This window comes from Lactuca sativa, chromosome 9 (assembly GCF_002870075.4).
Source record: "Lactuca sativa cultivar Salinas chromosome 9, Lsat_Salinas_v11, whole genome shotgun sequence".
In the NCBI taxonomy this organism is placed as follows: domain Eukaryota; kingdom Viridiplantae; phylum Streptophyta; class Magnoliopsida; order Asterales; family Asteraceae; genus Lactuca; species Lactuca sativa.
In genome coordinates, this window is record NC_056631.2 from 71,032,441 (window position 1) to 71,044,963 (window position 12,523).

Below are 12,523 nucleotides of genomic sequence, written 5' to 3' on the forward strand. Positions count from 1 at the left end.
TTGTATTTCTTTCTTTACTATGTATTCATTTGTTACGTTACCACATGAAGTCATCCGCCCCCGAACGTTTCCGCCGTTCAGGTTTGGGGGTGTGACAGTATGTCATTACCATTGTTTCGGTAATGACTAGTAAGATGGTTCTTGTTCCGACCCTAGTGGTCATGTTTAAGTTTGAGTTCGACTACGAGGAGTATGTTACATGGTGTAGAGGACCAAGTTAGATGTAACATCTGACTTAAGTCAGAAGGTTGAAGTTAATGCGATTGATAGTGTCGCGCTCGTTGTTAAAAGAAGTTTGTAGGTAGAAATGCTACATGCTGAAATGTGATTATATCACATTAGAATATGAAGGAAGTTATATTCCATTTTGGAATTTAACTCTAAGAGACCTGAGTCTAAGCATTGCATCATTCGATGAGAGGTCAATAGAGCACGACCCATCGGTTTGTTACAATAGATAAAGGAAAGTATTTATCCTGAGAAGAAGAAGGAGTCCATAATAATGACTTATTTGGTAACTCGGGGGTTACGATTGAAAGTACAACATAGTACGACAAGCAGATTCAAGATTAGGCATCTTCTGCGGTCAAGAAAGCCATAGAGTTAACTACTTTATCGAGGAAACATAGAAGTTACGGTTATTAACTAGGATGAAGAGATAGCGTATGTGTAACGACCCGTCTCCGGTATGATAATTCCTTGGTTTTTATTTTGAAGTTTTGCAAGAGGGACTCGGCGAGTTCATAGCCTGACTCGCCGAGTAGGGTCGGGATTTCGAGCACGTGATTAGCTGACGATTTGGCGAGTCCATATTCTGGACTCGGCGAGTCTGTCCGTCTGGGAGAAACCCTAAATCCCCGGGTTGCCCACTATTTAAGCCACCTTATAGCCCCCAATCTCTCCTCCTTCACCCTCTAAAGCTGTGAGAAAACCCTAATTCGATCTTGAGTGTTTGTTTTAGTGATCTTGTGTGCATTTGTGAAGGCTTGAAGAAGGAGAAGAAGAAAGGAGCAAGGAGAAGGATTCCAGAACAGAGATTCAAGGGAAAGCAAGAGCTCTTTGAGGTATTCTTCAGTTTTCCCTCTCTTTTATGCCTTAAAACCCTTTCTAGATCTTGTTAATGCCTTTCTCAAGCATTTTGTTGATATGGAAGCTCTCTTATGCCGAGATAACCTTAGATCTGTTCCTTTAGGAGTTGTAGAGCCCAGATCTATTGCCTTTATGGAGCTATTTTGCATATTAACCCTAGATCTACCCATTTTAAGCATCTTTTAGCCTTTATTCCCTTGTTCATGCGTTTGTACACGTAAAGTTGGAAACTTTACGAGGTAAATCAGCTTATTGGACTCAGATCTATCATTTGGATGTATTGGATTCGAGCAGAGTCGAGTGTAGATTAGTTGCATGGCGGTGACTCGGCGAGTCGGAAGAACGACTCGGCGAGTCGAGTCGTGAGTTCCCGATTTCTTCCTTTTTGAGCGGTGTCGAGTGGGACCAGTGAGTAGTGGAGTGGACTCAGCGAGTTTGAGGGTAGACTCAGTAATCGGGGGACTCGGCGAGTTGTTCATACAAATCGGCGAGTCCAAGGCAATCTTCTTAAGCTCAAGAACAACTCGTTGAGTTGTTCATAGGACTCGGCGAGTCGGATGAAGATTGTCTGAGTTCTTGGATCGGGAGGGTACTCGTCGAGTCGATGCCATACTCGACGAGTAGCAACGAGTAGAGTCGAGGAGTGAGAATAGGGACTCGGCGAGTTGGCGGCCCAACTCGGCGAGTCAGGTCAACTGTGGGTTGACTTTGACCGAGAGTTGACTTTGTCTGAGAGTTGACCTTGACCAAGGGTAAAAGAGTCATTTTACCCAATGCAGTGTTTAGTATTTGATTGAGTGTGTTTATGGACTTGTAGCCGGGGAGATACCGGAGCAGCAGCAGTTAGCCCTCAGAGCTATTCACTCAGCAGCCAGTTCACGAGGTGAGTTTCCCTTCAGTAGGAACGGGTCTACGGCCACAATGCCGGCCCATTTAATTATCAGTAGTTCCGGACTTTGGTCTGATGCAGTAGCTAGAGTGCTTGATGTCTTTGTGATTCAAGCATATTTGTGTTATGTGTTCCGGACTCGGTTCCGATGCAGTATGCAGTTATTGTGTTTATAATAGTTGTTATGTTTTATGCTATGCCATGATCGATCAGTTCCGGACTTCGGTCCGATGCAGTCAGTTCCGGACTTCGGTCCGACGCAGTTAGTTCCGGACTCTGGTCCGATGCAGGGGACAAGGTCCCAGTCAGTTCCGGACTTCGGTCCGATGCAGCTAGTTCCAGACCTCGGTCTGATGCAGTGGGCAAGGCCCAGTATGTGCTTTATATATGTATCGTATGGTATGTGGTAGTTTGGGGGAGCTCACTAAGCTTCGTGCTTACAGTTTCAGTTTTGGTTTCAGGTACTTCCGCAAGCAGAGGGAAGAGCTCGGGATGATGGCATCGCACACACCACAGCTTCAGCTTTTATCCTGGGAGTTGATTTAGTTCTTGATTTTTATATGACATGGATATGATACAGTTTTCTACTTAGTGTTTTATTATTATTTTGAGATACATCATGTATGGTTTTATGATATGACACACAGATTATGGTTTTTGGTTATGTTGAAAAACGAAATTTTTGGGTCGTTTCAAGTTGGTATCAGAGCCCTGGTTTGAGGGATTCAGATACACTTCCGGGTGTATCTGAACTCAAACTAATGGGGGAATAAAAAGATTTTTAAAAGAAAAATGTTTCTAAAAGAATTTTGAAAGCACTTAGAAAGAAAGAAAATTTTTAAAACGAGATAAGGGTGTGGTGCATGCGATCAGCCGAGCTCAAGTAAGTACTCCCAAATTACCAATACAAGTTTTATTATTATGATTAATTGTTCCAGCTTCAGTAGAACAACATGCTAGTATAGGACTAAGGATCTAGGAGGATGCCTTATATGCCTGTTTTATGTGTTACAGTTTTATGAGAATTGCATGCTAGTATTAAGTAAACAGCAGTAGGATAGCCTGTTTAGGTTATGCCTGGTAGCGCGAGCTTAGCATTGTATGCTAGAGTAGCTTCTCGTTATGAGAATAGTTTTGCCTGAGTATGTTTCCCTTATCCGAATGTTGCTTGCTTTGTGCTTTGTGGGACTCTGAGTGATGGGAGTTAGCCATTAGGTGAATACGCCACATCACATGTGATCAGGGTTGAATAATCTCAGAGTGCTGGATTTGGCCCTATTGTGCAGCTCTTGTTTGAGTCCAACCGTTATAGGGACGAGTCTTTTACTTGAAGGATTATCCGATCCTCGTCACATGTGATGGTGTTCAGGTGGTGGCTAATTAGCATTATAAGGAGACCTTCAGCAGCTGAGGACTAGTTGAGTTGAGTCTGAGGTTCCCTTAGGGCAAGCCTAGGATGAGAGTAGCAGAGATCAGTAGTAGTAAAAGTGACTTGGTGGAGTCAAGGCAATTCTTGAAGAAAGTACGGATAGATGTGGAAGGTAGTATGTGCCCGTACTACTGAAAGCAGAGGATCCGTACTCGAATCAAGAAAGGCTGAGACAAGACCAGGAAGCTAGTTGTAGTAATTAATGATCCCTTGAGATATTTCGGTTTTCTGATGTAGTTGTGATATGTTTCAGAATGGTGGTTTTACGTTCGAGGCCAGCAGCCGGCAGTGGAGGTGCCGGGGAGGGATCAGGTTCAGGCTCAGGGGGTGAGCGCATTGATGAGCAGACCCGAGAGTTTCTTTCTTCGGAGATTACGCGCATCATTATAGAGCAGACTCCTGTGATCTTCGGTTCGATCAAGGAGGGGATTCTAGAGCTGATGGATGAGAGATTGGGCACCTTCCGTGCCGAGGTGGCGGCCATGATGGGGTCGCGCACCCTTACTTTCAGGGAGTTCAGGGCATGTGGAGCTCCGGACTATCATGGGGCACGGGACCCCATAGCGAGTACCAGATGGTTGGCGGATGTGGCCAACGCTTTCCGCACTAGCAGGTGTCCTGAGGGGGACAAGGTCAGATTGGCATCCTGTCTTCTGAAGGACAGGGCACGGGATTGGTGGGAGGAGGTCGGACATTCCATTGGAGATGACGCGGCATTGGACGCCATGACTTGGGCTGATTTCTCTACCAGGTTCAGGGCGGAGTTCGCACCGGTTATTGAGGTGCAGCAGTAAGCTAGGGAGTTTCAGGACCTCACCCAGACTACAGAGACAGTGGCGGAGATCACCGCCAAGTTCAGGGAGAGGGCTCTTCTCGTTCCTCAGTACGTGGCTGATGAGGAAATGAAGAAGGCCCGTTATCATGAGATGTTGTGGAGCAATATCCGCCAGTTTGTGAGCCGGTCCAGCTGTAAAACGCTGGAAGATATGATTGCTAGGGCTCGGGAGAGGGAGATTGATCTCGCGATGGAGAAGAAGAGGAAACCGGAGGCGGTTTCGGGTTCAGGCGGTTCGGGCAAAAAGCCCAAGGTTTCGGATCACAGATCTAGGAGTCAGCAGAGCCACGGTCGATATGGCAAGTGTGGGAGATTGCACGAGGGAGCGTGCAAGGCAGGGAGTTCCGGCTGCTACAAGTGCGGTCGGATTGGGCATTTGAGTCGGGATTGCACGACCCCTGCTACTGCCGTCGCAGCATCAGATCTGATTTGCTTTCAGTGCAATTAGAGGGGACATAAAAAGTCCCAGTGTCCGAGTTTAGCTGCAGCACGGAAGGTGGCTGCATCTGCCCCTGCTACCTTGAGGATTACAGATGGCCGGCAGGGCCGAGCCGAGACGCCGGTGGTGAAGAGCAGGGCGTTTCATATGACAGCAGAGGAGGCGCGGGCGACTCCTGATGTGGTGACGAGTCGTTCTCTGTGAACGGCATTTCTGTTTTGGTATTATTCGATTCGGGGGCTACCCGATCATTCGTATCACTTGCGCTTAGCAAGAGATTTAGTAGAGCTCCAGGGGAGCTGGATGGTCCATTAGAGGTTGAGATAGCATATGATAGGACCGTGAGGGTCGACAGAGTGCATAGAGGGTGTTCTCTTCAGTTATTTGACGAGCAGTTTTCAGTGGATCTGGTACCTATTCCTCTGCGAGGGAATAAGGTTATTGTGGGCATGGATTGGCTAAGCCCCAATGGGGCGGTGATTGATTGTGAGCTTCAGCTAGTGAGGGTCCGCACTCCCAGTGGGGGAGAGTTAGTGATTCAGGGCGAGAGGCCACAGCGGGGACCGGCCTTTTGTTCCGCCGCAAAGGCGAGGTGCTATGTTCAGCAGGGTTGCGCCGGTTTTGTAGCTTATGTCCTGGATGCCCGGGAGAAGGGCAAGACGGCAGTTGATGATGTTCCTATTGTTCGAGACTACCCGGACGTGTTTCCCGAGGATTTGCCGGGGATACCTCCTGAGAGACAGGTCGAGTTCAGGATCGACCTAATTCCTGGTGCGGCTCCGATAGCCAAAGCACCGTATCGATTAGCTCCCCCTGAGATGCAGGAGTTGTCTACACAGCTGCAGGAGCTGTTAGACAAGGGTTTCATTTGGCCGAGCAGTTCGCCTTGGGGAGCGTCGATCCTGTTTGTGAGGAAGAAGGATGGTTCGCATCGTATGTGTATTGATTATCGGGAGTTGAATAAGGTAACGGTGAAGAACCGTTACCCACTACCGAGGATAGATGATTTGTTTGATCAGCTTCAGGGAGCGTCTTGGTTCTCCAAGATCGATCTACGCTCCGGTTATCATCAGATGCGGGTTAGAGATGAGGATGTACAGAAGACTGCTTTCAGGACCAGGTATGGTCATTATGAGTTTGTGGTGATGCCATTTGGGCTCACCAATGCTCCAGCCGCGTTCATGGATCTCATGAACCGCGTGTGTAGGCCGATGCTGGATCGGTCAGTGATAGTGTTCATAGATGATATCTTGGTATATTCCAAGACGCAGGAGCAGCACGAGGAGCACCTGCGGGAGGTGCTGGAGGCTTTGAGGAGGGAGAGACTTTTTGCAAAGTTCTCCAAATGTGAGTTCTGGTTGCGCGAGGTGCAGTTCCTTGGTCACCTCGTCAACCAGAAGGGTATTTTGGTAGATCCGGCCAAGATTGAGGCCGTGATGCAGTGGGAGGTCCCGAAGTCTCCATCTGAGATTCGGAGCTTCCTGGGGTTGGCAGGGTATTATCGGAGATTTATTCAGGATTTCTCCAAGATAGCAGTGCCGCTCACCCGACTGACCAGGAAGTCAGTGGTATTTCGTTGGGGTCCTGAGCAGCAGTCAGCGTTTGAGACCCTCAGGCAGAGATTATGCAAGGCTCCGATCCTTACCTTGCCAGAGGGAGTAGAGGACTTCGTAGTCTATTGTGATGCCTCGATCACAGGTATGGGAGCAGTTTTGATGCAGCGAGGCCATGTGATAGCTTATGCCTCGAGACAGTTGAAGCCTCACGAGGCTAATTATCCTACCCATGATTTGGAGCTGGGGGCAGTTGTGTTTGCCCTCAAGATTTGGAGGCATTACCTTTATGGGGTCCATTGTACTATTTACACGGATCACAAGAGTTTGAGGTACCTTATGGATCAGCCGAGTCTGAATATGAGGCAGAGGAGGTGGTTGGATGTGCTAAAGGATTACGACTGTGAGATCCTATACCATCCAGGGAAGGCCAATGTGGTGGCCGATGCCCTGAGCCGCAAAGTGTCGGCGGCCCCTATCAGGGATCTATGTTTGAGGATGACAGTGATCACTCCGTTGTTGGAGCGGATCAAGGAGGCTCAGGTGGAGGGTCTCAAGGAGGAGAGACAGAAGTGTGAGAGGATCGTGGGCCGAGTAGCCTCGTTTGATTATGATAGTCGTGGTTTGCTGACGCTTCACGGGAGAGTGTGGGTACCGTACTGGGGTGGAGTACGGCAAGTGTTGATGGATGAGGCTCATAAGTCTCGGTTTTCTATCCACCCAGGGGCGACGAAGATGTATCGAGATCTTCGACCTGATTATTGGTGGCCCTGCATGAAGCGGGACGTCGCCTGGTACGTCGAGAGATGCCTGACCTGCCGGAAGGTCAAGGCGGAGCACCAGAGACCTCACGGCAAGATGTAGCCGTTAGACATTCCCGTGTGGAAATGGGAGGACATCACCATGGATTTTGTCACCAAGCTTCCCAGGACCGCACGAGGAGTGGATTCGATATGGGTAGTAGTGGATCGGTTAACGAAGAATGCCCATTTTATCCCGATCCAGGAGAGTATATCGGCGGAGAAGTTAGCCGATATCTATGTACGAGAGATTGTGGCACGTCATGGAGTGCCGGTATCGGTGGTGTCAGACCGAGATGTCCGTTTCACATCCAGATTCTGGAAGCGGTTTCACGACGAGATGGGTACTCATCTCCTTTTCAGCATCGCTTTCCACCCTCAGACAGACGGGCAGAGCGAGAGGACGATTCAGACTCTCGAGGACATGCTTAGGGCATGTGTTCTTGATTTCGGTGGCAGTTGGGATACGTATCTTCCGTTGGCGGAATTTTCGTATAACAACAGTTATCATGCGAGCATTGATCGACCTCACTTTGAGATGCTGTATGGGAGGAAGTGTAGGACCCCGATTTGTTGGGGCGAGGTCGGTCAGCGAGTCATCGGGAGCACGGAGGTGGTGCTCAAGACGACTGAGTTGATCCAGCAGGTCCGTAGTAGACTGCAGACTGCTCAGAGTCGGCAGAAAAGCTACGCCGATAGGAGGCGTTCGGACTTGGAGTTCCAGGTGGGGGATATGGTCCTTCTGAAGGTCTCACCTTGGAAGGGTGTCATCAGGTTCTGGAAGAGGGGCAAGTTGGGCCCCAGATTTATTGGTCCTTTCAGGGTTTTGGCCCGGGTGGGTCGGGTTGCTTATCGGTTAGATCTCCCTGAGGAGCTTAGTCAGATCCACAACACTTTCCATGTGTCTCAGTTGAGGAAGTGTTTGGTGGATGAGTCAGCATTCGTTCCCCTAGAGGATATTCAGGTTGATAGCAGCCTGAATTATATTGAGAGACCGGTCGCGATTCTAGACCGGAAGACCAAGACCTTGAGGAACAAGGAAATCCAGTTAGTGAAGGTGCAGTGGCAGCACCGAAAGGGGTTTGAGTGGACGTGGGAGGCGGAGGAGGAGATGAGGGAGCACTACCACGAGTTATTTGCAGATTCAGCCGTAGCAGACTTCGAGGACGAACTCTGAGATAAGTGGGGGAGAATTGTAATGACCCGTCTCCGGTATGATAATTCCTTGGTTTTTATTTTGAAGTTTTGCAAGAGGGACTCGGCGAGTTCATAGCCTGACTCACCGAGTAGGGTCGGGATTTCGAGCACATGATTAGCTGACGACTCGGCGAGTCCATATTCTGGACTCGGCGAGTCTGTCCGTCTAGGAGAAACCCTAAATCCCCGGGTTGCCCACTATTTAAGCCACCTTATAGCCCCCAATCTCGCCTCCTTCACCCTCTAAAGCTGTGAGAAAACCCTAATTCGATCTTGAGTGTTTGTTTTAGTGATCTTGTGTGCATTTGTGAAGGCTTGAAGAAGGAGAAGAAGAAAGGAGCAAGGAGAAGGATTCCAGAACAGAGATTCAAGGGAAAGCAAGAGCTCTTTGAGGTATTCTTCAGTTTCCGCTCTCTTTTATGCCTTAAAACCCTTTCTAGATCTTACTAATGCCTTTCTCAAGCTTTTTGTTGATATGGAAGCTCTCTTATGCCGAGATAACCTTAGATCTGTTCCTTTAGGAGTTGTAGAGCCTAGATCTATTGCCTTTATGGAGCTATTTTGCATATTAACCCTAGATCTACCCTTTTTAAGCATCTTTTAGCCTTTATTCCCTTGTTCATGCGTTTGTACACGTAAAGTTGGAAACTTTACGAGGTAAATCAGCTTATTGGACTCAGATCTATCATTTGGATGTATTGGATTCGAGCAGAGTCGAGTGTAGATTAGTTGCATGGCGGTGACTCGGCGAGTCGGAAGAACGACTCGGCGAGTCGAGTCGTGAGTTCCCGATTTCTTCCTTTTTGAGCGGTGTCGAGTGGGACCAGTGAGTAGTGGAGTGGACTCAGCGAGTTTGAGGGTAGACTCAGTAATCGGGGGACTCGGCGAGTTGTTCATACAAATCGGCGAGTCCAAGGCAATCTTCTTAAGCTCAAGAACAACTCGTTGAGTTGTTCATAGGACTCGGCGAGTCGGATGAAGATTGTCTGAGTTCTTGGATCGGGAGGGTACTCGTCGAGTCGATGCCATACTCGACGAGTAGCAGCGAGTAGAGTCGAGGAGTGAGAATAGGGACTCGGCGAGTTGGCGGCCCAACTCGGCGAGTCCGGTCAACTGTGGGTTGACTTTGACCGAGAGTTGACTTTGTCTGAGAGTTGACCTTGACCAAGGGTAAAAGAGTCATTTTACCCAATGCAGTGTTTAGTATTTGATTGAGTGTGTTTATGGACTTGTAGCCGGGGAGATACCGGAGCAGCAGCAGTTAGCCCTCAGAGCTATTCACTCAGCAGCCAGTTCACGAGGTGAGTTTCCCTTCAGTAGGAACGGGTCTACGGCCACAATGCCGGCCCATTTAGTTATCAGTAGTTCCGGACTTTGGTCTGATGCAGTAGCTAGAGTGCTTGATGTCTTTGTGATTCAAGCATATTTGTGTTATGTGTTCCGGACTCGGTTCCGATGCAGTATGCAGTTATTGTGTTTATAATAGTTGTTATGTTTTATGCTATGCCATGATCGATCAGTTCCGGACTTCGGTCCGATGCAGTCAGTTCCGGACTTCGGTCCGACGCAGTTAGTTCCGGACTCTGGTCCGATGCAGGGGACAAGGTCCCAGTCAGTTCCGGACTTCGGTCCGATGCAGCTAGTTCCAGACCTCGGTCTGATGCAGTGGGCAAGGCCCAGTATGTGCTTTATATATGTATCGTATGGTATGTGGTAGTTTGGGGGAGCTCACTAAGCTTCGTGCTTACAGTTTCAGTTTTGGTTTCAGGTACTTCCGCAAGCAGAGGGAAGAGCTCGGGATGATGGCATCGCACACACCACAGCTTTAGCTTTTATCCTGGGAGTTGATTTAGTTCTTGATTTTTATATGACATGGATATGATACAGTTTTCTGCTTAGTGTTTTATTATTATTTTGAGATACATCATGTATGGTTTTATGATATGACACACAGATTATGGTTTTTGGTTATGTTGAAAAACGAAATTTTTGGGTCGTTTCAGTATGGAATCATTATACAAGTTCTATTTTCGTTGATGATTCTGGGACGTAATCATCCTAAGGGGGAGATAATTGTAACGCCCGTAGATCAGGGCTAGTCAATTTAGAGACAATAAGCGTCAAAAATGACTTTTTGATAGAAGATTTTTTATGATGAATAATCTTTACTAAGTTTTAGTATATGTTACAAGGATTTCGTACATATAAAGAACGTCGAAATCCGAGTTATAACGAAGAAGTTATGACCTGTCGAAGTTTCGCGACAGAACCGGCACGACACAGCGCGACGTAAATAGTGAGTTTACGTTAGAGAGATATTTAGCCTTAGAGATCTAAACGAAAGTCGTAGAGTTCGTTAAACCGTGAGCGTGCATAAAAAGAACGTCCAAATCTGACTTCGTATGAGGAAGTTATGAATTTTCTAAGTTTCGACTTAGCGGTATGCAGCCCGAATACTCGATTTGAGACCGAGCAGTTTTTAGCCAAAACAATCTAAACGAGAATCGAAGATCTCGTTAATTGTAGTGAAATGATGAAAAGATAGGCGAAAACGGACATCAGATGAAGAAGTTATGAATTTATAATGAAGTTTTCCTGTCCCGGCCTACTAAAAATAATATAAAAGTAATATATTTATAATAGATTAAAATTTAAGTCAAAATTAGCCAACGGAGTCTAAAGGAGAGTTGTACATCATAATCTCACCTTCGCATGGATATAAAGAACGTCGAAAACGGAGTTCGTATGCGAAAGTTATGAATTTCTGAAGTTCGGGGAGCGAAACCCACAAACTGTCGGAGTTCACGACGTGAACTCAGTATTTATGACTTCTGGAGCCTGACAGATGCAACTTGCGATGACGCATGCCGTCACAACTGAACTCACGACGTGAGTATTTGAGATTCACGACGTGAGACCTGAAAATGGCCCTATAAATAGAAATCGAGGGTCAGCCGAGTTTGGGTTGCTCCAGCTCCTCTCTCTCACTCCCGATACCCTCTATAGCCATCCCGAAGTACCCCTGAAGCCCCGGTTTCATCCCGAGACCCGAATCAAGTCCCAAAGCCCAAAGATCCGGGGAAATGAGATTCCCGAGCCGAAGCTCTGTCCGAGAGAAATTCGATTTTTGTGAACATCTTCCTGATCTGCTGAGGATTACTACTTCTACAAGTCGTAGTGATGTCTGATCATCTTCTGATCAAGTGAGTGTGTGGTTACTTTCTTCTAACACATAAATATTAAGTATTTTCTATAAATTACGTGCTATGTGTATAATATAATGTTGTTTATATGTATGAGTGTATACTACCTTTCATAAACACGATAATAATACAAGTATGGTTCGAGTGTATTAAGTATATTGTTGTTTATAGGTGTGAGTGTGTAGTTACTTTCTTCTAACACATAAATATTAAGTATTTTCTGTAAAATACGTGCTATGTGTATAATATAAAGTTGTTTATATGTGTGGGTGTATAGTCCCTTTCATAAACACGGGTATAATACAAGTATTGTTTGAATGTATTAAGTATATGTTTGGGAGAGTGTGTGGTTACTTTCTTCTAACACATAAATATGAAGTATATTTTATAAAATACGTGCTATGTGTTTATATATTGTTGTTTATTTGAGATGAGTATGGAATGAATGTTTTATATAGTTTTTAAATGAGTTAAACTGTATATGTATTCTATATCTACAAATATGTTGGGTAGAACATGGGTAGATGAGATAGTTGGTATGTGATAAAATAATGAGGTATGAAAGATGATTAAGAATGATATTGGTAGATGCACCAATTAAAGAATGTCATAAAACTAGCAGATGCGTTGGAGAATAATATCGGTAGATGCACCAAGTAGTGAATGTCGTAATCCTGGCAGATGCGCTTATAGGATAATGTCGGCAGATGCGCCAAATAGAGAATGTCATAATACTAGCAGATGCGCTTATAGGATAATCTTGGCAGATGAGCTTATAAGATAATGTCGGCAGATGCGCCTAAAAGAGAATGTCATAAACCTGGCAGTCACGCCTCATAGTGTATGACGTAATCCTGGTAGAGGCGCTTAAAGGATGATGTTGGTAGATGCGCCTTATGTAGCAATAGATTTTGTGCTAATTCCTTAGGTCAATCCTAGGTATGGATGAATGACGGGTAGTTGAATTCTTAGGGTAAAATCCTAAGAAATAAAGAAGATAATGGGGATGGGTAATTGGGTTGATTGTTTGATGGTTAAATATAATAATTATATTATTGTGGGTTGAAAACCCTATATGCTCACCAGGCT